This window comes from Pseudopodoces humilis, chromosome 1 (genome assembly GCF_049639895.1).
Source record: "Pseudopodoces humilis isolate 2021_Gansu_Grassland_sample_001 chromosome 1, ASM4963989v1, whole genome shotgun sequence".
NCBI classification, from domain to species: Eukaryota; Metazoa; Chordata; class Aves; order Passeriformes; family Paridae; genus Pseudopodoces; species Pseudopodoces humilis.
Window position 1 is genome coordinate 46,954,515 of NC_142200.1, and position 26,780 is coordinate 46,981,294.

Consider the following 26,780-nt stretch of genomic DNA (forward strand, 5'->3'; position numbering starts at 1 on the left):
AGAACACCAATTAACATCAGGAAAAGCTTTAAATTAAGTTATCATTGAGTGCACTTTGACAAGACTTTCTTAGGCAGACAAACTGGTTTGGTTTCTCAATAGCAACAGACCATATTTTGCCAAAAGATTTAAAGGAATTTTCACAGGTGCTTGCAATGGGATTTTAAGGCTTAAAGCTTGGACTACAGGCACAGGCCCGCTGGCAAAACCAGAACGCAGCCGTACACCCGGAATTCAAACTCCGGGTTCTAAAATTAAAGGCCTTAAAGCTTCCTTCCCCTCCTCTCAATTTTAAAAATCAGCCTGTTTAAGAGAGGAGCTGTAACCCTCGGCTCCAGCTCAGGAAAGGTTTCGGACAGGATTGCTGTGCTGTGAAGAAAGGCACTAAACAACTCTATTGCCAGGGACCACCGATGCTGCCCCGCACGGCGCATCCCCACCACGCTGGCAGCGGCTCCGGCGCAGATGGACAGCAGGGATAACCCACACAACTCCCGACCAAACTGTAGGGCTCTGCAGTGATTGCAGAACGTCAGTAATCCAATTCCAGCTGCTCCTGGCTCTGAAATTGCTATTTTTCAGACACGTGCTGAACATTTCACCTGCTAGTAATGACATTTTTGTATTTTCTTCTAATTACACTCAAAGCTAAGACCTTTGGCCCTAGGCCACAGACCTCTATTCAGGCTGCACACATTCTCTTAAAGGCCCTGAGCCTTTGTTGTCACTCTCGGTCTTTCATCTATTATTTACATCCATTGAGAAGAGAGATACTCCACCATTTGTGAAGCTTTAAAGCTTCTAATCATCTTAATTTCTTCGCCTTTCAACCAGTGCTTCCCCTTATGGACCAATGCCAACAGTGTGACAAAATAATTTTTCAAGCCAAGATCCTCCTGGACCCTTCCCAAACCTTGACACACACTGGGCTGTAAGTGCCTTTTGTCCTTTGCCGGCTGCTTTTGCAAACACAGACCTTTGCTCAGCTTGGGGGTGGGGGGTATGGATCTGCTTGTCAGTGCATTTGAGGGAGTTTCCTTGGGGTTTATGTGTTTTTGCACCACTTTCTCTCTGTTAAGAAGTCTAACTCAATTAGTCCACCTAAATCAGGGATGCTGGAGGGAACCTTGCCTCTTTTAAAAATATTAAGTACCTTCTGAAATACCATCAACTATGAATTTTAAGTTTCCACTTTTTTTTCTTCTGAAAGGAAATATGCTGATATGCTGCTTTGGTTTTTATACTGTTATGTATGCTCACTCAGAACTGACAGATTGTCACACCATGTTTAAGACACACTGTTAACCCTTTTCCTGATTATTTGCAACATTAATTTGACCTGACCATATAACATAATGTGACAAAAAAAAAATTTCAGCTTATGTTCAGGTCATCTCCTTCTTATCCTCCATTATTTGCAAACAAAATAGGAAACAAAATCAACAGCATTTTTACCAAGATGCACAAGATCTCTTCAGAATTCATCAGCCACCACCAATCATCTTTACCAAGACCTGTGAAGTCTGCTAACGTGATCCACATCTTGGCTCTTTCTTCCACTATGGTCTGGCTTACTTTTGATTTTTAACAGTGCTTCCTTGTTGTCTGTCCCCTCTGAAAACCCCCAACCCCCACGTCTTTTCTTATTTTTACCATTTGCTTCAACTAGCAGTTCACTTGAGACTCATCCATCTTACAATGCCTAAAGTGACAGATGCTCTCAGGAATGACCATACTGTTGAGTGAACAAAAGATAACATCACCTTTAGGAACTCTGGGGAGAAATACAACTTCAACCCTGAGACACGGTTATTCTGGCAGACACAGCACCATAAACCTCTCTCAAGTGAAAAAAAACCCCAACCAACAACTGTGGGGAAAGGGAATCTGGCATAATTACAAGCCAAAAAGAGTATTCTTTCTATGGTAAGCTGTATTTAGTGGTGTAGATGACCTTTTTATTTCCTTTTTTTTTTCTCCCTAATACCCCATTGAAGAATTTTGTAGAATTTACCTGCGATAAAATCAAGAGGAGAAGAGAGAATGGAGACATTTCACACAAATACTGTTTCAGGACCCCTACAGACTTGAAATGGAGGAGGAAGGCACTTTGGAACAGCTTCAGCAGAAGGTCACACAAGTCCTTTGCCAAAACACAGACGTTACCTTGTTAAAATCTACACATCCTACAGACCAGCTGTTGCTCAGTTAAATTCCACAGGAATTCAGAATCATTGTGCAAGCCTGTGCCCTTGACAAATGCATACTGTAACCAGAGTAAGATTACTTTAATGTCACAGCTGCTTGATAAATCTGTAATCTGCAAGTAACAGCCCCTCAATGTTTTAACATTTGAGCATGCACCACTTAAAAAAAAAAAAATTAAATTAGAATTATTGATTTTCCAGCCAACACCCACATATCCAGCTACAGAATGATGACTGTTTCTAAACAAAAATGCCCTCTATGTCTGTAAGACTGAACTAAAAACTGTTGATTTGAAATACACCCAAAATTCTCCATCCAGTCAGTGAAATGGGACTTGCTGAAGAGTCCTGAGTGATAGAAAATATTACTTACAAAAAGGAAAGGTCATATTATCTTCTGTCGGTGACAGATTTGCAAAAAGTGACACCACAAATGCTGAGAACCCCTTCTCTGCAGTGAGATACAAAGAATTTCCCTGTCTCTTAGTAAAGCTTTAAACAGCATCTCATGTTCAGTTTTCAAACACTACATGAAATAACCTTCATTACAGTACATGAGAATGAGAACATATGAGTTTTACAGATGTAAAGTTCAAGTTGTAAAATAAAAGACTAGGATAGGGGGCCTGATAACCAAACATCTCCTGTCCAATGTAAAGTCAGGTAAAAATCACAGCATGGACTTCTTAAGATTTATTTATTGATTGTATTTAGCCATAGTTATAAATTTGTGATGAGTTATAATTTCAGGTCCCTATTCTGATGTAGAACGTTTCTGCTGTGCTCTCACAGCAGACCACATCAAACCAACAGACTGTAAATACAGAAGTAATGTATAAATACACCATTTTTTAAGATGGGCCACTTTCCCATAGTGTGCCATTCTGCAGTGCCATTTTGGACATACAACACACAGAAATTAAACTAGCAACCGGTTTGGTACTTCCTAAAGAGGATTCCAGTTCTGGGCCTCAGACCACCTCCAGAGTTCCTCTCCCATTTTGACACTGAAATCTTTGAAAAAATCCACGAACACGAACAGGAAAATCTACAGAAGCCCATTACTGGTAAATGATTGAAAAAGTTTTATGCAAGACTCTTCATTGCACCTCATATCTCAGCAACTGGCAGGGTTCAAGGCATACTGCAACTACCAAGACAAGAAATGAGAAAATTGTCTCTGGGGATGTACTGGCACATTCTGCTGGTATCTGACTCCACTAGTTCCGCTATACCTTGAGTGTCAACCATGTCCAAAACAACTTTCTGAAGCTTCTTCCAACCCAAATAAATCAGAGAAGCATATAATGAAGTCTGCATTTAACATCCTCACAGGATGAAAATATATAGTGCTTTCACCCAAAATACTTGAAGATCTTGGCATCAGATATGTATGAAAAAGTAGTAAACTGTATCCTGCCTTATAAAATCTGTACTCTGCACTCAAATGGGAATCTTATCAAACACTCAGCCCTTACACGTTTTATCTCCAAATATTTATCACAGTAGAGAGAAGTGTTTATAGTTAATATGCAATCCATCTTCTGCATGCTGCTGCTTTTAAACAAGACAAAATGTGACGTAAAAGGTCAAAACTACTAGAAAGAGCCTTGAATAAAAACTCTGATGCTACAACCATTTCGCTGGAAGAGACAAGGTGTAAAATAGAATTACTGGAGCCAAGCTCTATATGGAATAGGGCAGGTAAAAGGTACTGATCCAAACAGCAGTGAACAGTATCAGAACTGCTAGTATTAATGTGTTTGGTAACTGCAGACTGAGTTATGAAATTAAAATCTCTCATTTAATGAGATTCACATTTTCCAACTGAAGCTGAACATTTTTATATGCATGCATGTAAAATTAGTTCTCATTCAACACAACTTTAACATGGAATGATTGAAAAATTGATAACAAAATTACAGGTAACTTCTGTCATTACCATTAAGTTATTGACACTGAAACATGACCTTGAAATGACAGCTTCATTAATGCAAGTTTCACCAGGGAAGGTTTCAAAAAGCCCTGATTAAATTAACTACTTTTAAACACAATAAGATCAATATGTATGCAGAGAATGTACACCCCCATGGCAAGTTCTGCTTGCTTGATTGATCAAAAACAAAAAAACCCTGTGGCTTTCCAGATCTCAGCTGGTGCCAGAAATCCACATAGAAAAAAAAAAATCCATCTAAATGAAACTCTGAAAAGGTTTACCCTTCACCAGTCTATTTGCACTTCAAAAACTCCTTAAGTCCTTCAGCTAAACCCCAGGGTTGAACCATTTCAAAAATGAGAGGGGGATGGCCATGATTTATCTTCCTTCTGTGCTCTGGACAGAGCTGTAAAATCTGCCTGCTGGTGTGCCTGTGTGCTACAGGCTTCTTTTCATGAACCTTGGATATTTACCCATTTTAGAAATAACTCTGCTCAATTCCTTACTGCCCTTTATTTCCTTCACTCAGAAACAAGAACCATTTATGAAGCAAAATTCTGATTTTTGGGCACTGGCATGCAAGCTGAATCAGCAAAATGGCCAAGCATCTGAAATTAGCATTTTAAAGGAAAATATAGCAGATATTATTCATACCTGCAAGGACTGGCTGTTGCCTTAGTGAATTTGTGCTCAGGGAACACTTGTTCAACAACATCATTTAAGCCTATCTCTTATATTTACTAGTATCAAACACATTTTTAGCAATGAGCTCAAATAATTTTCTGTTTGTAGATAATCAATGTGTTAGGTCACCCAGGATGCATTTTCCAGGCTTCTGTAGTTCAAGATACATTACCAATAGAAGGAAAATGGAGATTTCATGGGTCACAAACTTCTGCATCACGAGGACCTTCAGTGCTGCTGTCAGCCTAGTAAAACTCAATCGATAACACTCTTGTTTTATTTGTTCACTATTAAAGCCCCTGCACCCAAATTTCTACAGGGTTTGGGTTTTTTTCCTGAAGTGAAAATACCAATTCAACAACTATACTGACAATCCTTGAACAAAATTTAATGCTGTGATATTCACTTTGTATATTAAAAACATAAACACACACATGTAATATAAACATAAATCCTACAACACTGACACCAAAGAAGAGCACAAAGCAAGGGCACTGAAACATGTTTGTGCGCTTCAAAAGCTTTTCTAAAGCTTCCTTCTTCTCTTAAGACCCAACCCTATAAACCACATATCAGTGGCACAACTCCTACCAGTCTAAATTCTTCAGACTTGAGTAAACAGATAACTAGCTCTCAAGGTAAACAACAATAAGAATAGATTCAATATTAACTATTTTTGCATGGAAAGGGCCCATTTATTTCCAAAGTCTTATTCAGAATTTGCTTTTATCACAGATTTTTTTTCCTCTTCCATTCTTAAACAACAGAAACGGATGAAAACTATTTTATGAAAATATAAAGAATTGCACATCCTGACACTGTAGGTTGACTCTTAATTAGACTAGAGTAAAGCTTTAAGAACTTTGACTTTGTGCTTGTTTTTGTGCAAGCCAAATACTGGCCTTAACAAAACTCCAGGACTGATCTGGAAAAAAAACTCCAACCAACCCTAATCACTTTATTAATCCCCACTCAAATCCACAAGGATACTTAAGTAAGAGGTTGTGGATATAAGAAGGAATGGCATCTTACTCAGCATCTGACATGCTATTCAACTTAACTCCTCAGAGTCTGAAACTCTCATTTGCTCCACAAAAAGAGCTGAAGATGTTTTAAGAATATGTCCTCTTTTGTGCATATGCTTTTCATATAAAATAACCATCTCCAAACTTGTTTTTCTGCAAAAACTGTAATAGAATATTTCTTTGACTATGTCCTTCACTGGCTCACACTTGTAAGACTGCACTTAGTGTGTTTACAAACTTCCATCTTCTCCTGGTGTGCTTGTAAAAATTTATGATTCCAGCTGCAACCTCATCAGTAAAACACTTCAACTTCCCTACATGAGCCAACATTTGCTATTTTAATAGTTAGAGTTTTCATGAAGATGGAAGTTTTTCAACAAGCTTTGTATAATATGTATTGTAATAAAAAAGTTTTGAGTCTTTGTGCAGGCATCTATTTTTTCCATACTTATTTACAGTTCCTGAGAAAACCCCAAATGGACACACTGACCAATAGGATTTGGTACTTCTATTTCAAGCAAAGTGAATGTCACCACACCACAGCCAGGTAAACCAACTTTAGAAAATGAAGTCCAATCAGACAGAAGAAAAATACCATAAAACAGAAAAAAGAATCTGTAAAAACAAAACACCAATAAGAAATACCCTGTGGATTCATTAGCCACCAGGGTGGCAGGCTTTCCTCTAATTCCCTTTAAAAATCCATGACTACCTGCAGAGCCTGGGAGTGCAAATCACATTAGTGGAGCCACCAGATGACCAAAGAAAGCACTGGAGGCCTGGCGAAACCAGTAAACAAAAGGCAGCATTCCAACTGAATGCCGCTGCTAGAGTCAGCATTGTAAGATGCTTGGATCTGATAACCCAAAAACCAGATTAGCTGCAGGCAACAAAAGAGTAAAATGAGAAACAAAGGGGTCATTTTGACACATGAAGAAATCATTTCCATTAAACCATCTTGAGTTTACTCGTGTAGTTATAAAAACTGCTCCTACTTGAAGTGACATTTGAAGCAATGAAGCTGTGACAGTGCAGTGTCTTGGAAAAGCTCCTGAAATAACACACCCTTGAATGCCATATAATTTAAAGAGGCAAACTGGCCTCTTTGTCTTTGAATCTTTATGACATTTTAAGGGTCTAATAATGATTTCTAAATCTGTTGTACAGATTTCAGTTAGAAGACTTAACACATATAGCTAGGCTTGAGGAAAAGATTCATTAGTATTACCTGTATTTAAAAGTCTCCCATAGAGAATGCACATACCACAATATTCTCATGTAATTACACAAGAAGGCTGCCTTCTCTCCCCAGTCCCCATCTCCTCACATGTGTGTCTCACTGGCAACACAGGAAAGAATCATATATTCCTTACCAGAAGCTTAAAACTGGATCTTTATCATGAAAAAAAACCCAGGCACACTATAATCACAAGGACCAAACTGCAAAACTCAAACACAAAAGTCTGTAAGAATATGCAGACACCAGAGAGAGAGAGAAGTCAGAATTTTCCACAGAAAAACTGGAAAATTTGCCACAATTTTGTCTTATACAATTAAGAATTCTATATACTCAAAGCCAAAACAAGTCTTTTTCTTCACAAGACAGTAAATTTTCCTGCTATGAAATATTCACAAGCTAGAAGAAATTTCTGAGGAACACTGTGGTTTACAGAGGACATTTCAGCTTGCTAACTTCACTCTGCATCTCTTGTCACTAGCACACAACACAGAAACTTGACACAGGGTGAGGGAACAAGCCTTCCTGGAACACCACATTTCTTCCCTGGGTTTTGTACACACACAGCAACTAAACCTGTTAGCATCAGTAAGGATGGGATCTCACATATGAAGCATATCTATCCAGAGCCAACTGATTTCCCTCAGTGACAAATGCAGAGAAAACAGACCCAGAAAAACATCTCGGCAGAGTCTGGTGAGGACAGCGTAAAAGGACAACCTGCAGCTGTGGCCAGACACAAATATATGGCATGCATTGACCTGGAAATCCTGCTACCGAGGCTCAGTGAAAGGCTTGTCAGAAAAAGCTTTGCAAACACCTTCTTCTACTTGGTGAATTTTTCAAAATACATAGCCATTAAACACATCTGAAAGGGGAAAGACGTAATGCAGGCCTCTAATTATAGAATATGGCCATCTCTGGGGACATCTGTGCCAATATATATCAGAGCCCAAAAGACCAATGGTATGGAGTAGATACTGTGCACATATGGTTTTTCCCTGGTTTCAAACCATTCTGCTCTGGAGTACTACCATGGTATCCACACTACTTCTAGTATTTTTGCCACATACATGACCTGAGAGAAAAAGGTGGAAGGGCAGAAAACAGAGTAGAAGCCCCTGCTCTCTTATTGCTCTTTTAAAGATATCTACTTATCCAAAACAGCATAAAATGGGCATAAACACGCCTTTTTAAATCCACAGAAGGAAAACGTGAAAGGTGTGAAGAACAGAGTCAGGAAGAAAGGAGATTTCAAAAAAGAAATATGACTTGTGGCCAAAATGTGCACATATATGTGCTGCAGAAATCTATGTGGAGGGGAAACACAAGATACTGTTGTCTACCTGGCTCATCTTGACGCCTTATACTGAGGAGATTCAGCCCATCAGCCATTCAAAGAAACTTGTGTTTGTATTTATAGCAATCAGCCAGTCTTAATACAAAGATGGACGCAGCTAATAATCACATAAAATCATCCACTTTAATGCAGTTGTCCTTTGTACTGCAAAGAGAAAACAGCATGCTTGGTCATGAACAGCTAGATTACAATTAGTGATTTTACACAGTATCTTTCTAATAACATGTCAGAACAGTCTAAACAAAGAAGCAGATCAGTTCAGAATATATATATAAAAAAACACTTTAATACAAGCAGACCCCATATTTCAATTACAAATGGCTTTCCCAAGCAAGGCTCTTTATTTCAAGTTGTGTTGCCCAAGTTCTTCCATCATTAAGATATTCCAGAAAGACAGAAACTCCATCAGGGCTTGCTGTTTCTTGTGCAGAAGCACTGAGTATAGCCAGACCTTCCTAAAAATGCTAATGTTAAAATGTTTCCTCTCTTTGAGGAATTCTAGGTATTTCTACATAGGGGCAAGCACCTGACTCGCAGGTCTTCTCCTAGGTGGGAATGCCATGGACCCAGGTCTGGGCAGTTGACTGAGCACCTGGGAGACAGAAGAAACTGGTTTTTGTTCCTAAGGTCATTCAGCAGAGCTGACACAAGGCCTCTAGAAAGACACAGAAAAATACACAGAAAAACTGACAGGCTCCTTATAGACCAGACAGGAAAACCACAAACAGATCAGGGCATCTTCACTACCCATGCTGACCTACATCCTCTATGACTGTAGTTTGAGTCTACATCTTTTCTCACATCAAATCTGCTTTTGTTGAGAAGCTCTCTGTATGAAGACTTGCACAACACACAGAGAGTTTACTAACTTACTTTACTTACTTACACATTTTTGGATCACAAATATCAGGCATTAGAATAGTTATCCCAGTTGAATAGAAACCATTCATAGAGAAATTATGTCTAATCCAGACACTGCTTGCCACGCTAGAAGTCCAAGAATATTTACAAAGTGCCTATTGAAGCATTCTACATCAAGGCAGGAAGAGAAACCAAGCTGCTTTCTGAACAATTAAAACAGAAACTCAGCATAGAGAAACAGACATGTGAAAGATGTAGGACTGGGAAAGAATACAGCTCTGCATTCACAAGGATAAGACAGTTGCTAGTGCTTTTACTCAGTCCTTCCACATTTCCAGTGCTCTGGCATGAAGAGAAAGGAAAAAAATGGCCAAGGGGGAAAAAAAGGCCTTACAGAAAAAAGAATTTAATAAGAAAAGTAAATAGAAAGAGAATACCTTGTCCTCTCTCACATACACTGAAGCAGAGAGATCTCATGAAGATTCAGGAACAAAGATCATTCTACTTTTGAAATACAGGAAAGGGCAACAGATGGAAATAGTGCTAAGGAACACTCTCTGCTTGTGATTACAAACCTGAGAGTCTGATAAAGGTGGGCTAAGGAGGATAATGGCATCTTCTTCTCACAACATCATAATCAACTTACACTGAGCTTTTCTCAATGGAGCTGACTTTCCTATAAACTGGTACATGGCTCTACTTTTGTCAGCACTTCTTTAGAAACTACCTCGAAATGAAAAGCACATACAGAAAGATACTGAAAAAGACATTCATACTCCCACCAGTTGATTATAACACAATAATCGCAAATGTATAACAAAACATGTATTAAAAATAATCTAATCATCTCTACAGCTCTGATTTGCTCTGAAATGGAAGTCCCCCGTTTGCCCTTCTCTTCTTTCAAAGGAAAAGTCTCCATTTCTTCTAAATATGTTGGTTTTCAAGGCCGCACCCACACTCCCATCTATAAAGAAAACAAAATGCTTTGATGGAGTGAAAAAGAATCTTTCCACAGCATTCAAAAGGAAGACAATTTTTTGCTCCTCACTTAAATCTACTGTTATTGTACAGGCATTTTCAGAGGGCAGGTAGTGTAAAAGCTATACAGACAAAATAAATAAATAAATACTGGCTTCAATGCCTGTCACCCTTGAAATTCCTAACATGACAACAAGCAGTACTTCCCCACCATATCCTACACGCTTCTGGTGCCTTCCAGAAAGCCTTTTTATCTGATGCTGTGAACAGACTCCTGCTGCAGATCTGAATGCCAAGGACTGAAAGTACTGCACAAATGACAGAGAGTTGGGGAAAATGAGTGGTTGAGTATAGAAAGAAACAGGAAATCAATTCTCAGAAATGCTATCTTTGCATCAGCGCTTCTGTTTGGCCTCCTCCTCCTCCCACACTTGCTCTCCGTCCCTCACCAGCTTCCTATTTTACCAGCTCTTTTCCTTGCTACCCACTAGTGAAGGAAGCAAAATTTACCAAGACCATCTTTCCTCTGCTGGTGCATTATGTGACTGTCTTAAGAGTACTGTCTGGTTTACCCCAGCCTAGGTTAAGCTGTGATCTAAAAACACAGCAATTCTTTCTTTCAGCCTTTTCTGCTTCCACAAGTATCAATTCTCATCCCATCTAATGACAGGGTTTGAGAGAAGCACATTTTTCTCATGGAAACCCTGAGAAAGCGACAGAAGGATGAAAATTACAGTGTATGAAGAACAAACAGACATATTTTTTTTTAAAGAGCAGGGGCCAGCTGGATAACAATTCCAGATAAGATTTAAATAAACATACGTGGGAGGTAGCAGGAAAGGCAGTTGGTTCCTCATGCTCAGACGCACACAGGTAATGACCTCTGTCTCTTGCTCTCCCAAAGCTAACAATGCTGGTTATTGCACTCCTCCAGTGAGCTCTGGAAAGGATCCAGTGCACTACTGATTACATTTCATCCACAGTTAGTTTAACCTTTGAAACATGACAGTCAGTGGCAGTGAGCAGGCCAGCACATAAGGTCAGCTCAACCTTGTTGGTCCCAGCATTCTCCCAGTGTTTGCACAGAAAACAACCTGGTGATCAGGGATTCCTACCCTGTAAATACAAAAGACCTAACAGGGACTGTGCCAGAACGCTGATTTTATTGCAAGGTGTCATTCATGGCCATTAATCTGTCAAGACAGAAAAATACAGGTTCTCCTCTTTCAAAAAACCAAAATAGAATCAGACAGGAATAGTCTCATTTAGGAAGGCAGAGATGTGACTGATCTACTGTCAGGTACCAGGCAAATGTTGCACATTACTTCTCCAAGAATAGAAAGAAAAAAAAATACCAAAGAGAAAATAAGTACGCTCTGAAATAATGGTGAGACAACTAGGTCAGCAAATGCAACAGGAACAATTTGTGCTCAAAGGAAAGCTAAAAAACCAATTCCTGTTCAATTGCCCGTTTTTCTCAAGTTCCTTCCTTTCCAGAACAGCCTCTTTTTAAGCTCACTTTTTATCTGCTGTACACCCAATTTTAAAATGAAAAAACAGCATCTTCAATTACCTTGAATTTCTACAGAAAAGTACTGGACTTAGCAAGATCACATATCTTATCACTTTCTAAATATTATTTCTACATTTTAACAAAGCCCTTAGTCTTGGGAAAACATATGCAAAGGGAGAACAACAAAGACATTCCTGGCTTCCAAAAGCTTCTAGTTAGTTATTTGGAACTTATCACATTTTCCTTAGGGATAGATTTAAAAGCATTTTTAAGGTATTAAACTGGAAAAAAAAACAACTCAGAAACAATAGCCCTCTAATATAAAAACAGCAATGAGGATTTTTTTTAGACATGCTTGACTATCCCTTGGAGCATGTGCACTTAGATTTTTCATTATTTGTGTGTTTGTGTGGACACCTCAGGGAGCACAGGCTTTTCAAGAGCCAGTAAGAGGTGAAGAAAAGGTAATTTCAGCAGAATTCACATTCTCTTAAATGCTCAGAGAAATGCTGCTAAAAAGAGGCAACAACAAGCACATCACCTCTTCCTCTTGCTATTAGCATTTCCTAAGGTTCTCTCAGCTATAATAGAGCAGTATCTCTGGTTATACCCTATCACCTTTTCGTCCTCTCCTAACATGTTTTAACACAAACACTGGCAACAGATCTGTTAAGAGGAGGAGCTGGACTAGACCTCCAGACTGCCCCTTCCAGCAGCACTTCAGCACTGCCATGAGCAATCCTCTCGCCCATGAGCTGCATCTGTTGCTGCTCCAGAGGCAAGGCCTCCCCTCTACTTCCATTCACACCGCTGCAAATCCCCACCATTAAGCCACAAACTGGAAACCTTGCCCCTGGATTTTCCTGGAGGCAAATCCAGGGTCCTTCAAAGCTGGCAGAAAACTATGTGGGCTTGCATAAGGAAACAGCTGTGCATCAAAGTTTACTGTGCTGAAGTAATGGCAATTCTTGTATTTAGAGTTGGAAAGAGGATGATGCTTTAAAAGCTCACAAACAAAACAGAGCCTTTGGAAAATCCCAAGTCTTGCTCTTTCAACTTGCTCCCTCCCAACTCTTCACACCTCCCCACTCCCACGAGTCCCTTAAGTGGCCTGCACCAAAGTATGTAGGTAAAGCACAATATACTTCTCCAATAGTTTGCGTTGCCTTGGAGCTGGCAGTATCTATACTGGGAAAGATGCTGCCCTAACCTACAGATTGGCTGCTTTCCTAAGCATCCACATGAGACATCAGGCCACACAAAGGAATACAGTTACCCCCAGTACACACAGAAGTGGATGCTGGAATATACTGGATACCAGGAAAATCCAATTCCAGAGAGTGGGACCACAGAGCAGAGATGTTTAAGTTGCTCTCCTGACAGAAGCAAGGTCAGGTCAGACACAGGGTGAAAAAAAAACCCTTCCCAGAACAGGGCTGGTGCTGACACAGAAACTGGCCACCTCTGGCTTGCAGAAGGTTCTTCCATCCTGGCTCAGGAGCTGTCTGGGCAGGCTCCATGTGGGCACACTTCCATTCCTGCAGCCAAAATGTCTCAGCAAATGCAAAAGCACCACACAAGTGAGATGGTGCCAAGGAGCGGGGACCCAACAAGGCTCACCAGTGCTGGGCTGCCCCTGGATCAAAGTCAGCTGCCCCTGGATCAAGGTCAGCTGCCCCATTAGGCACTGGGGGGGACATCTCAATAACAAGGGGGCACAAGTGGCAGATAATGGAGAGAAAAAACCCTCACTGTCTGGGATTTTTTGAGGGCCTTGAAAAAAAAGATAAAGACCTTACATCTCACATTATAGAGACCAAAATAAAAAAAAAAAAACAACTGGCAGAGAAGTGCAAAAAGAAAGGTAACACAATCGAGGTGACACCCAAAAAACAATTGTCACACAGATCAAGCATAAGGAGACATCTTCCCGGTGCTATGAACACGATGTGGTGAAGGTGGAAGCTTGGATCATGGTATTTCCCTCTCCAGATGAAAAGGTAATACTGCTAGGTCAGAGACCTTACACAGGACACAGCCATGGTATGGGTGGCCCATGCACAGTGGCAGAGAAAAGACACATGACAGAGGACCAGGAGCTAACCATCCTGGAGGAGATGCCAGGGAGAGAGGCCAAGATAGCAGCTCCAGCCCAGGGAGACCAATGATTCACTTTATGGCCTGAAAGCACTTCCCGCCAAAGTTCACACAGGAAGACAATGTCCCCCTCAAATGAATTTATGCAGATGGCAGTTCATTTGTCAGAGGTTAAAAAGAGCCACTTCCATTTTAAAATGAGAACACTTGAGGTCCTCAGCAGACAAGAACAAACAGAAAACCAGTATCTATATGTGAGCAGTTTCTGCTCATGCCTGTTGTCTGATTGTAGTGGGAGTTTACAGCACCAGACCTATACAGGTCTGCTGGTCCAAAATGGCACATGATTGTATCCCATTAAACCTCATACCAAGTCCATATTTCTCAAAAGATGACAATGAAAAACCCATGAATTGCGCAGGCAGATGTTCCTGCAATGTAACTTCTGAATTAAAAACAAATACTGAAAGATGGGCATCTGCTAAAATAATGTGAACCCCGATGCTTCAAGAAAAAAGCACTTGTGAGGCAATTAAAATTTTTTCTCTTGATTTAGATTAAACCCCCACTTTACTGATGCTCAGCTTCAGTAAGACTTAAAAAAATAGACTGCTTCAGAAAGTATTCCTTGACCAGTCAGTTTCCTGTGCCTTTCTCACATGAACTTTTAATCCTTGATAAGGTTTACACACGCAAAAATAAAGTTTAAAGATGAAAATCACCATTACACAAAAACACTGTATCATGTCAGGTATCTGATACAGCAGACCAAGCACAGTGGCAGAAGGATGTAAAACATTTCATTTCACTACATCTGAAATCAGCTACTGAAACTTGTTCATTTGCTTTCCTTCATTAAAAAATAACTGATTGTAAAAGAAGCATTGCTTGGCAGGATCAAAGCCTATCCTACAGGAAACACACACACAAAGCATTTGGAAATGAGGGTTAATTTGGCATGCAATTTAACAGCATTAGCTTTTATCAGCAGCATTTCAAGGTCAGGCACAGCCATGTTTAAAATGTTTGGTTTTGTTACAGTTTCAACTACAGCCTATTAGAGTTCAAAACATCTTAAACCAAAACTAAAAAAGTGAGTGGCTCTTTAACTCTCCCTTTTATTAATTCAAGACTTGGAGTTTTCAAGAAAAAAAACCCAAACTGTATCAAATTAGCAGTTTACAAAAAACACTTTTCTTCATCTGAGCATGGGATTAAGTGAGACAGATTAGGCCAGATGGAAGGAGTCCTTTTACTGACAAGTTGGTTCAAAATTTAAAGAGCTTTTGAAGATACTCTTTTAATATACCAAGGGACTTAGTAAAAATGACCTCATATTTCAAGCAGTGAATTTATTCAAGTCTACAGTTTTGATTTATTCTAAGAAAATAAACCTCTTTTTCTTTTTTAACAAAATCTAATCTGCTGAGAATTAAAGCTAGCAGATTTTATTTATTCCCAAAAAAGATTAATTCAAAATATAAGATCATTCATTTTTTATTATACTTTACATTTAATTTACTCAAAAACATACAAAAGGATGATGGATAAAAGAAAACACAATGCAAATCTGATCAACTCCAATATGAAATACTCCAAACACTTACTGGAGGTTTTCCCTTTCATTGATTTATAAACTCCAAAGACTAGTGAGCAGTTGTGCATTTTCACATTCACATTATGCTGTGGAAAAGTTTTCTGCATATTTTTGTTGAAAGCTTGTTCTATATAAAGAAGCCCAACTACCCATAATGTTGACAGACTTTAGCAGCGGTTGGCACCAAATGTTTCACGAGATCAAGTCCATACAGCGGTCGAAACAAACACTTTGATTAATCAATTACTGGCAGAACTTCACAGCACTGTGGATGTGTGCCTAAGAGCTTTACAAACACTTACAGGACAGTGATGTTAGGGGGCTGAAATCTCTTAAGCCTCTTTCTTTGCAATTCTCTGCCATGGTTCAGAAGAATGCCACCCCATTACACCAAAACCTGCACGGAAAACAGCCGCTCTCGCCTCTTGCGTGAGCATAATTAATCTTCTGACACCTTGACAAAGCAGCTTGTTGATAGTCAAAGAAAGGATTTTTCTGATTTCCTCCCAAGACAGGAGATGGTCTTTATCCATCATCCCTTCTTCCTGATCTCTTCTTCCGGAGTCCCCACATCAGCAGAACTGTCTATCAGAGCAGACAGCAGGAGGGAGAGGTCTGACTGATTGATAGGGCACCAGTGCTCGACAGTGCTATTTAAGTGTAGGAACCTATTGTTAGAATCTTACTTTACAGCAGTTAAACAAATATAATGGCAACCAATTCAACCATTGTGCCTCTAGAGTCAGCTCAAGCTAATAAGTAAAGTTAGCTAATTATGCAGATCTGATTTAAAATCCAGACAAATTGTAGAGACAGTCAGCATTACTGTGCACTGAAAGAGTAAAAATTGTAAAGAAACGAAGTTTTGTACAGATTATGCTTTCTGAATTGAATTATGGTTCCTTCTCATTCTCCCTTGTGGGCAGGATCATACACTTTCGTTCTCTCCCTGGGCCTGCTAGGTATTCCTAATTCATCAAAATAATTTTCCTTATAATGCAGTTTAAATTTCCTCCCTTACTTACCCCTGTTAAGAATGTAAGGAATTCTGTTTTTTGAGGGGAAAACATTATACAATGGCTCCTAGAAGGGGGATAGCACATACTACAAAATACACCAACCACCACACTAGGAATGTATCTTTGAGGATACTGATTTGGTGTAACCAAAGTACGTGTGTCCTGATGCAAAGAAGATTCTGCATGCTTCTCACAAACTTAATATAAAAATCACTGGGTTTGCATGTAGGAATACGTATTTTTCTTATATACACATTATATATATATGTTTTGTAGTTTCTCTCTACATCTCCCTCATCTTTCCAAAAAGATAAGCAAAATACGTGGGCATAATTATATGTTCACTTAACTATTTCCTATATTTACATAAGGAGTGGATCATGTGTTAATCATACCTTTTAAACACTCTTCATTCTTTGATAATTGTCACAGAGGAAACCAGTCCAGGTCAGAGAGTACCAGGGCATGGCACTCTGTGAACAGCTGCCAGCCAGGGCAAGTCCAACTCAGCTCTTGGTGATCTATTTCAAATATAAATCAGACCACAACCTGTGTCTCACCAATGTAACAACCTAGGCAGAGGTATACAAGAGCCAGTGTTTTCTTACTGAAGCTGCCAAGAAAAAGAACTTTATCTGGGTCACAGGAACTTGGTAACTCCTGGCTTTAGCTATGTCACTCTGACCTTGACTGTTTCATTCAGGACTTACCGTTCCATAAAAATAGTTGCCTGTGCTGTCTGGCCCAGACCGGTTCTCCAAGCTGTCTTCTTTCATTCATTTACACCAGGACAACTACCACTACTTATCTCTGTGAGTAAATTTAGTGATTCAAAAAGTGAACATGATGTTCTTGCCATGAACTACATGAAATTTCAAGAGATACCAACCAGGCTGGAGCAGTAAAATATTGTTGTTTATGTCAGAGCAAGTGTAAAAAATTACATGTTCTTTCTCTCAAGAGCACTGTAAGCCACAACCCAGAGTAAGATCTCCCTGTCTCTTCACTGGCATTTTATGCTTTCAGGTTTTTAGGCGACAATAGGAACAGCCACCTGCAGTCTCCTACTTTTCCCCATCTGGGTTCAGGAATCAACAGACCTCTAAGTCCTTGAAGCAGAGACTGGGAATATTGGAATGAGTGAAGAGACCATCCAAATCCAAAGACCTGTGGTTAACTGCATGGAGGATGAAACTGGGAGACAAAAGGGAGATACATAAGTGGAACAAGCAAGGTGGTCTCTGCTGCATGTTGCTAAAGAAAAAGGGGAATTTCTACACTGGAAGGGACTAGGTTAGAATTGATGGCACACAGAGCAGCAAGGCAATCTGAGTCCAGAGGAAAGGTAAACATGAACAAAGGGCTGTGAAACACAAAGCTACGGAAAACAAAAGGAATTTTGGAACTTCAGGGTAAGCAAAATTTGAAGTTGTTCTCTGATCCAAGTATCAAATGCTACTAATGCAGATATAAGGGATGTGAATATACAGGTAAGACTATCTCATTTCTTCCCCATCCCACCTAGTATGAGCTGCCAAAAAAAGCTGCCTTCCTTCATATCCAAGCCATGCCTCAGAAATAATGATGTTTTTTTCTGGATTGCAGTCCCACCTATTTTCTTAAAACTGGGAACACTGAATGAAACTAGAGGGAGGGAAAAAACGTAGATCAATAAATGGTAAGTTGCAGCTTTAAAAATGCCCAAGTCAGGCAAAGGTGAATTCCCCAGAGTAGAAGAGATCACAGAGCTTTCTGTCCATAAAAGCTCTCTGCTCCTCAGCTGAACACTTCCTCTTTCTGTTGTCAAGTCAGTGGCAAAAATTTATCAAGTGTTTACTGCCACAGTATAGAGTATTACTGGATCACAGGAACTGGACAAAGGCATTAAATCTCACCAGCAAACTGCAAAGGATTATTTTCAATAAGACTCCAACTATGCAAGAATCACTAGAATACATCTGTTGTACATCTAACAGGTCTGTATTCCCCTTCCTATTTGCAAAGCCCAAAAGCAAGCTGAATGGCCATCAGTCAGAGATGAAGTTTAACAATTTCAGTATCTGACTGATGAATTTTGCATTATATGCCTGAAAGCAAAGGATTAGATCTCCCCCGGTGGTGGAATGGGAGAGCAGAGGGAATGGGACCTTCAGAAGCTCCTGCAAAGATAAGACATGCCTTTGAGTCTGCTTCTCCTGTTAAGAAGTACAGAGCTGACATGCAGCCCTGACTCGGCTGTATCTTCCCAGCACATGCAGAGCAAAGATATCTGGAGGGAGAAGGCAGCTCAAGAAGCAGAAAGAGCCCACCCACAGCTGCAGGCAGCTTTGTGGGCATCATGTTCTGAGCAGTGGACTGGATAGCTCACATGGAGCTCTTTGCTGTCCTGGGGTCAGTGTCTATCCAAGTCCAACCTTTCTCTAAACAGTCATGCTTGGGTGCCTTTGCACTGCACTGAAAAAACACATGAAGAAAGTTTCTGAGTTTTCTGTATGATTGAATGGATCAGGACATTTACAAACTGTAAATTCCTTACAGTAAATTGCTACTTTAAAATAATGCAGTACATTTGTTACTGGTGTTATTTCCCTTTATATATTAAGCAGAAGATTGTTAGCATACGCACATTCATTTAAAGCAAATTCATGGAGCAGAGTTGCGGATGCTTTTGTGTTGGAAGCAATAGTCACAACAGTGAGTACAAACCATTTCCCTCCCCATGCTAGACACCTCTTGGGCACTTAGGTACCAGCTAGCAGAGTTTGAAAGCAAGGAAATAAACACAGAATTCCTTTGGAAAGATGAGGCCAAAGAGCACTTGGGCAATGAATTCATTCTGTTGAAGAAAATGCTATGGATAAAGACTTTGCTTGCTGCTTTACTAACAACCTCCACTAGTAGTTTCTAGCTTGCTTAAGGTTCTAAGTCATAATTTACAGCACCATGACAAGCTTTAACTAGATCAAATGCTTCTTCCCATCCTGATGAATGAATTGCAGATAGAGGGAGGTGCAGTCCTATTAACCAGGAGCTATAGGTGTAATGTCAGTCTCTGAAGGAGCATTGAAGGGAAGACTGACTTCAGCAGTGAAGCTCTATCCTGAAGCTGAATAATTCCTCAGAGTATTGAAAAATAATATTCTGACTGACATCTTCTCTATGCTGATCCTCTGAGGGGGGTTTCACCACTCAGCTGTTTGTAGGATACTATCATTTCCCTTCAGAGAGCAAAGAACATGACTTTCCTTCCCTATAAGGATGGACAAGAAGCTGTTACCAGCTTTATCCAAGCAGAGAATTTTATTGAGCTTATGATTAAATTCTGATGCATAAATATAAAAGTCAGGTCTCTGAGCACTAAACATGCAAATACTTGTTAGTCTGCATTTTTGGAAACAGAATGTATTTCTGTACTAGAGCTGACTGATGGTGAAGTTTCATGACAGGTTGTGCAACTTTCTTCTTTGCCAACTCATTTATATGCCAGGAGTTTTGACTTTCTACAAAATGAAAGTAAGGAAACTACAAGTTACGAAACAACAAACATATAACACTTGTTTCAGATAGAGCAGAAAGCAACACAGAAAAAAAACACAAGCTGGAGAATAAACAGATAAAAGTCCAGTACATACAACAAGTTCAGTTGATATTTATTTAACAGCACTAAGTAGCAAGGAACAAACTGGAAGTTTAAAAGAGCTTCTCTGACTTTTTGCTTAGAGCCACAGCTGTACCTGCTGGCAACGCAGAACCTGGTACCTGCAGAAGGAAGCTCAGTGGACTGCTCTTCTGTGGTACACAGCTAGCAAAGATTAAATGAAATCTGCCCTTTTGGAACTCAATGCAGTAAGGAATTATCATTTACAACAGAATCCTCTGTTCAAACATTCAGCTTCAATGAAAAAAACCTAATGCTTTTTAGACTACAGTAAAATAAGACTTTCAACCACAGTAGTAAAGTGTAATTATTTTTGGAGATGACACAACTTTGTTAAGTCACCTATTTAATTTCTTTTTCCACAAAAAAACTCAAAAAGCAACCCCCCACTAGAATTACCAATGAAAACACGATACCTCTCAAGACCCTTACAAGTCTCTCTCACCTATGCTCTAAAAGACAAACAGCAATGAAAATGTTTTTGAAAGTTCTCTATAAACTACTGATCTATAATTTAATATTATTAGTATAAATTATATGGATGAAGAAACTCCAAATCATATCCAAGGCTTTCAGAGGACTACTTTTAGCCATACATGGTTTTAATAATCCAGGTCAATATTTTTCAGTGACGTCTGCATTTCCATGAGGCTCTGCCAAGGGTTACTGCAAAGGCAATGAAAGAATTTGGTATCACTGCTAAAATACTTCATGAACCTGCCATTCATGAATCTCTTTTATAATCAGCTCTTACATTTAGATATTAACAGTGTGAGGCAGATAAGGTAAAAATACAAGTTAAGTAAGCTTGAACACTCTTTATGCAATTGTAACTGTATCAAAATTCTGTCAACATTTTATTGCAATTGCCCTTGTTTGAAATCCCCAGACTGACAGATCTTCCAGCAACATTCACCAGCACTATTCAAAACCAGCATTGTTCCAACCTTACAAACAATTACATTACAGCTCTTACACTGCAGCTCTGTGACAATCAAGATTTAGATGCTCATTTAGCTGCAGCAAAATGTCAGGATCTCCAGACGTGAGATTTTTAATGTAGGCCATGCCACCACCAAGAGCAAAAGCCGCAACTGCAAATATAGATGTTTGTCATTTTCAGAGACAAGGCTGGTTTAGAAGAGCAAAGACTAGGAACAGTTCATTCCAGAATATTATTCAGCTCAGATTTGGGCCAGTCACTTGCTATCAACAGCTGTTGGATGTACAATAAGAACACAAATTCCAAAAGCAGAATTTAGAAAAAAATAAGTTCTATGTATTTTTAGATTGTTACTTCAACCAAATTTTGAGTCACTTAAATTCAGTATGTGCAATTTAGAGAGGTGCCTGAATGGTTTGTGCTTGTTCTGTGCATGTTGTTCTCATCATTTTGAACATTTCTTATCGTCAAAAAGTACATTTTGTTCTCTGTCACTCAAGCATGGACACCAAACCCTAAGTTACAAAGAAAAGCAGATACAAAGAAATGAATTATGCTTGGTTTTTCACTGAATTGAATAGACAAGCCAACTATATTTTTTCCTTCCCTTTCTCCACCCATATCCTTACACATATCCAAGGTAAAGGACACAGTTTACTCCTTGCCTTCTAACAAGTGAGATAATATGTTTGTGCTCAGAAGATACTGCTTCAACTATCTTTTACTTTCCAATATTAAACAGATTTAAAGCTGCACCTATTCTTCACACCATCTCCCATTACTCAGTGTCCAACCAATTAACATCAGTTTCCAAAGGAAACACAGATTAATCACTGACTGTGGTGGCTCCACTTGAACACTGTGGGAATTGAGGCAATACTTTATAGGACAACTTTTAGCCCAGAACATGAATTAACATATAATCTAGTGTTCTGCAAGGCTGGTAACTAGGTTTTTTTGTTGTTATTTTATGTCAGACATCTCACACAATTATCAGAACTCTTATTTTGAAAGTAACTGCAGTGTGGCATGAGAAAGCAGGTGAAGTTAAGAACAGAATGCTTGATAATACTGATTTTGGAAAGGACAGCTGAAAAGGATGTTTTTTGAGAAAAGTGCTTTTTCATTTAGAAAGAAATTCTGCATTATACTAGGCCCATTTTAGAGCAAATATGATCAGAGGTTCGAAAGTCTTCACTTGTTTTCTTTTGACATCCAGTGTGTGTTTACACTAGAAACATCTGAAGACCAATTCTATAAATCTTAGCAATGGAAGTAGACAATGCAAAGTGGTTTTTGTCAGTCATCTGTGTGCAGCCTGGTAGCTTGTTTAGAGATGTATCCAACACTTTCCGAAAAAGAGAAAAAAATGGAAACTGCACAGGCTTCATCTGCAGATTTTATTCTTCACTTCCGTTGTTTGCATCATGATTTGAAACTAAAACTAAACTAAACTAAAAATTCAGTTTTGTGTGTAAATCACATTACAATACATTACAATAAGAAAGAAAAGAGCAAAGTTACAAAGTTACAATCTCCAGAACAAGACAAATAATGTAAGAGAATAGTCTACAGATGTGCTCTTACACAGAGAAAATGATTACAAGTTCTCTGGAATAGGTGCATGTTACATCAATTGTTTCATACAGTGCTTTAATGAAAAATCAATTTATATCCATTTAATAGCAAACCTAATTACAGTAATAGCTATCAAAGTGACTTGTGAAACTCCACGCTTTTTTCTAACCAACGTAGCCTCATTTTTGCTAGCATATTATCTTGTATTGGACTCTCTGAAAATGAAGAACGCAAATAAATTTTAACACTACCATTTAAAAAGATGAAAATTTTAGTTACTGCATAGCTATAAACATTTGCATTATTCAAAGACTGTCAAGCCAATGACATTTAAGCCAGTTTTACAAACAGCAAAACTGCAATATGTCTCTCAATTGAATCAAGTTATCTTACTTGGCACAGGGATGTAACAATTTTCTCTTCTTGCCAATTTAAAAAAAATCGTTGTGTTGTAGGATTGTATCTGCCCATGATCTACCTTGCTTACATGTTGTTTTGCCCAGTGATTCATGCAGCAACACACAGAAATGGTTTGTATGAGCACTGCAGACACTAAAGAGATGGTTTTTATTTCGATTCAGTCTAGTCCAGCCAGCCAGAAACTGAACAGATTCAGGTCTCCTCTAATACTTCACACAGCAAAATAAAACAACGCCACACCGATATAAATATTTCAGTCACCTGCTAAATATTACATAGAATTTATTTGCATATAGATTTTCCTGTGTATTAAGAGAAAATATCCCAAAAAGCTTGGCAACAGACTACTGACATATAAATATCATATGTGATTGTTTCAAGAACATGGCAACAAATAGGCAGAATGTGAGCAAAACCTCCACATAGTGTAAGCCTCTCACTCTCCCTACCAAAGAACAGGCACAAAAGCTAATACAGCATAACAAAAAGTGGGTTTAGAGACCTAATCTTAAGAGCAAGGTAACGAATGGACTTCACATCTTTTGCTCCCCTACTACAGCAAATGCTATATTGCTATGAATTCACACCAGAGTGAAAAGATGACATCTTCAAAATCAACTTCATGTTTAAATGCTTCTTCCTGCTCTGTCTTTTCTGGTGATAAATACTTGGAAATCAATGAGGAAACATCATTTGAAGTGAGCCATTCATCATGTACCGAAAAGGGTAAGTACCCCATAAATTGCAGTGATCCATTTCCTATTAGAATCACACAACAGAAGGCAACAGCGTTTCCATTAGCAATTTTTATGACCTCTGTAGGTAGAGGATAAGGCTAGGAAGTGGCTTATTTTTGTCAGCTATAAAGCAGTTGTTGGGTGGGGAAGGAAGAAAATTTTCAAGAGAATCAGTTATTAGTAAATCAAAGGGGAGGGGGCAGGGAGAGATAGAACAAATTATGGCTGTATCGACTGCACACCTTCATACTTAGGAAATTTGTGGATTGGCAGTTCTCCTAATACTAAATATTTTAGCAAAATTTACTGTCATTAGAACCTTATTATACTCTGTGTAGGCTCAAAAAAACAACTACTATCATTACCTATGACTGCTGCCTATAAATAAATAAACAGCACTTCTCTACAACCTAGAAAATGGATTCACTATTTTGAATGTTCCTCTAAAGCCAGCATTATAAAAGGCATGAAATAAAAATTCAGGCTTTAAAATAGAAAAATTAATTTTATTAAATTAAGCACTGTAGTTTTCTCTGTCCCTATTCCTTTCTCCATCCCATCCTGTGCAACACTCTACACTCTCTGCACCAAAACCAGGCAGGTTTTGGTAGGTACACCCTAGGTAGAAAAAATAAATAAAAATTTTAAGTTCGGATGTGCCCCTTTACAATTGACAATATGATTGCCCTCCCAAAATACCACTCCTAAAAGAAGAATGAAGCTTTACAAATGAATAGGCTTTTCCTAGAGTTCAGGGAGTGGAGTTGGAAGGACGAGAAAAGAAAATAAGAAATAGCTTATTTTCAAATATTCTTTCAATTAATTTAACTGTACTTACCATAGCAATGCTTCTCATATTCAATTTGATATACCAGCAAGAAATTACATTTTTAAGGCAACCTCACCCTAAACCGACAAAATTTCAACGTCCATACACCAAAACACCATCTAGTCCTGTGAAAAAAATTGTAGGAAAGCACCTTGTGTGTACCTCAAAAGGTAAAAAAACCCAGGCAAACAAGTAGCTAATGACAATTTTTTTAATTTAAGGGACAGAAAACCAAACTAAATCAAATCAAATCGTTTATGCATCTCCTGTGTCCCAAGAACAGCGTGAAAAGCACTGGGAAAATCCTCTGACCTGTGTTATACACTAAGACAGTCTGAAGGAACGTCAAGTCAATTCTGTCTCCACTTTCTCCCCTTCTACATGCAGAGCACTGAATTAACGTTGAATCTTTCAACAGAATTCCTCACATCTTAAAACTTATATATCAATAAATTGGTATTTATTTCTACAAGTTTTTAAGCTTAATTCTACCCGAGTTTCCACCTTACAGAAGGCAGTGCAAGCCAATTGATTTGTTTGAGCCAAAATCCCATAGAAATTCAGATTCAAATCCCACACTCACTCCATCCTGGCTACACCAGAGTCACAGGTACAGCACTCAAATCCATTGAGTGTGCTAGTGGTGGTAAAAATATGACAGCCTAGGTAGCTAGCTATGAGCTTTCCCCTCAGGAATAATTGGTATTACCTCACATGCCACCCACAGATGAACCCATCCCACACTAATTGTTAAGCTACTTTATGTTGCCAGCAGCCAGGAGTAAATGAATGTTATTACAGTCATGAAAATGAGGGACTAGTTAGTCTTCATGAGATTGGTTTCACCTATGTGAAACCTCACTAATTACTTTTTCATCTTTTAACATTTCAGACCAGCTTTCACACACACCTCCCTCTTTTCCTCAATGAAAAGTTAATAATTCTAATTTTCTGAAACAGTCAAGTGTATAACTGTAATAATTTATAGCTTTAGCTTCTCCCAGAGAACTGATTTTACTCTTCTAATGGTGCTCTCAGGACCTTTTTCAAAAGCCTTTGCAAAATCAAAGTTCAGAGTGTGATTTCACCAAAAAAGTATTTTGTTTCTGTCTGTGCCAGTGTACCTGCCATACCTGGGACAAAACAAGGAAACCACCACGCATTACAAACACATTTGCGGCACTCTGTCCTTACAGCATGAAGCCTAGGCATCTGCAGTAAGTTAGGAAAAAACATCATTACCTTCCCCTATACAACTGTGCTTTGATTCAACTTTTCTTATGAAAGGAGTCCCCCACTGTGCTGCCCCACCTGAGAGCTGCCCCAAATCCCGCCACACTGTCAGAAAGAGGTAGGTACATCTTCTCAGAAGGTTTTCTCTGAGCTTGCCAATTTTCCTAAAACTATGTATTATGCTGCAATTTCTACATTTAATCCCTGATACTACTTTCTGATACTCTGGGACTCATTCCCAGCAATCTTGCTTCACCAGCCTCCTTTTTCAGCATTCCTGTGTTCTGGTGTGGAGTTCGAGCCCAGCCTCTGCCTCAGCCCAGACTCTGGGCTTTGATGCTTACTCTGCCACATCAGCACTTCCCATGTTCCACATCACAGCCAGGCATCCACACTCCTTCCTTGCCCTCAGAATTAATGTGTTTGTACTTCTTTGGTTCTCTGACCTTGGGTTTTCCTGACCCTGACTGTGACCTCTTCTCTATCCCAGCCGCAGCCTGACCCAACAGTTAAGCCAAACCCACCAATGTCCTGACTCCAGCAGTGTGTGATCAGACTGCTGTGAGTATCTGTGGGGGTAATTAATCCCCAAACAGGGGAGGAGATGGTCAACCATTAGTTGATGGTCTGTTTTCATGAAGACAAGCAGAAGTCAAGCAGCACTGCCAGTATTCCTACAGATCAGCAAGAACACTGTGGTGCTCACTTCTCCCATGTCTGCCTGGCAAATGGCAGCAGCAAAGCCCTCTGGAGTTCCTCTCCTTGAGTATTCATGTGGAGCACCAGTAATAAGGCAAGACTTTGTCAGCAAAAAGATTTATGATATTTACTGACAGTATGTATTAGGGTTGTGTGGAAAGGTTAT

The 26,780-nt window shown here is 39.1% G+C and overlaps 1 protein-coding gene across 7 annotated transcripts in view; it reads right to left on the reverse strand.

Moving 5' to 3' along the window:
• GREB1L (GREB1 like retinoic acid receptor coactivator) overlaps positions 1-26,780 on the reverse strand; it is a 133,213-nt gene that overhangs the window by 74,905 nt on the left and 31,528 nt on the right. The gene's annotated exons all lie outside the window — the stretch shown is intronic.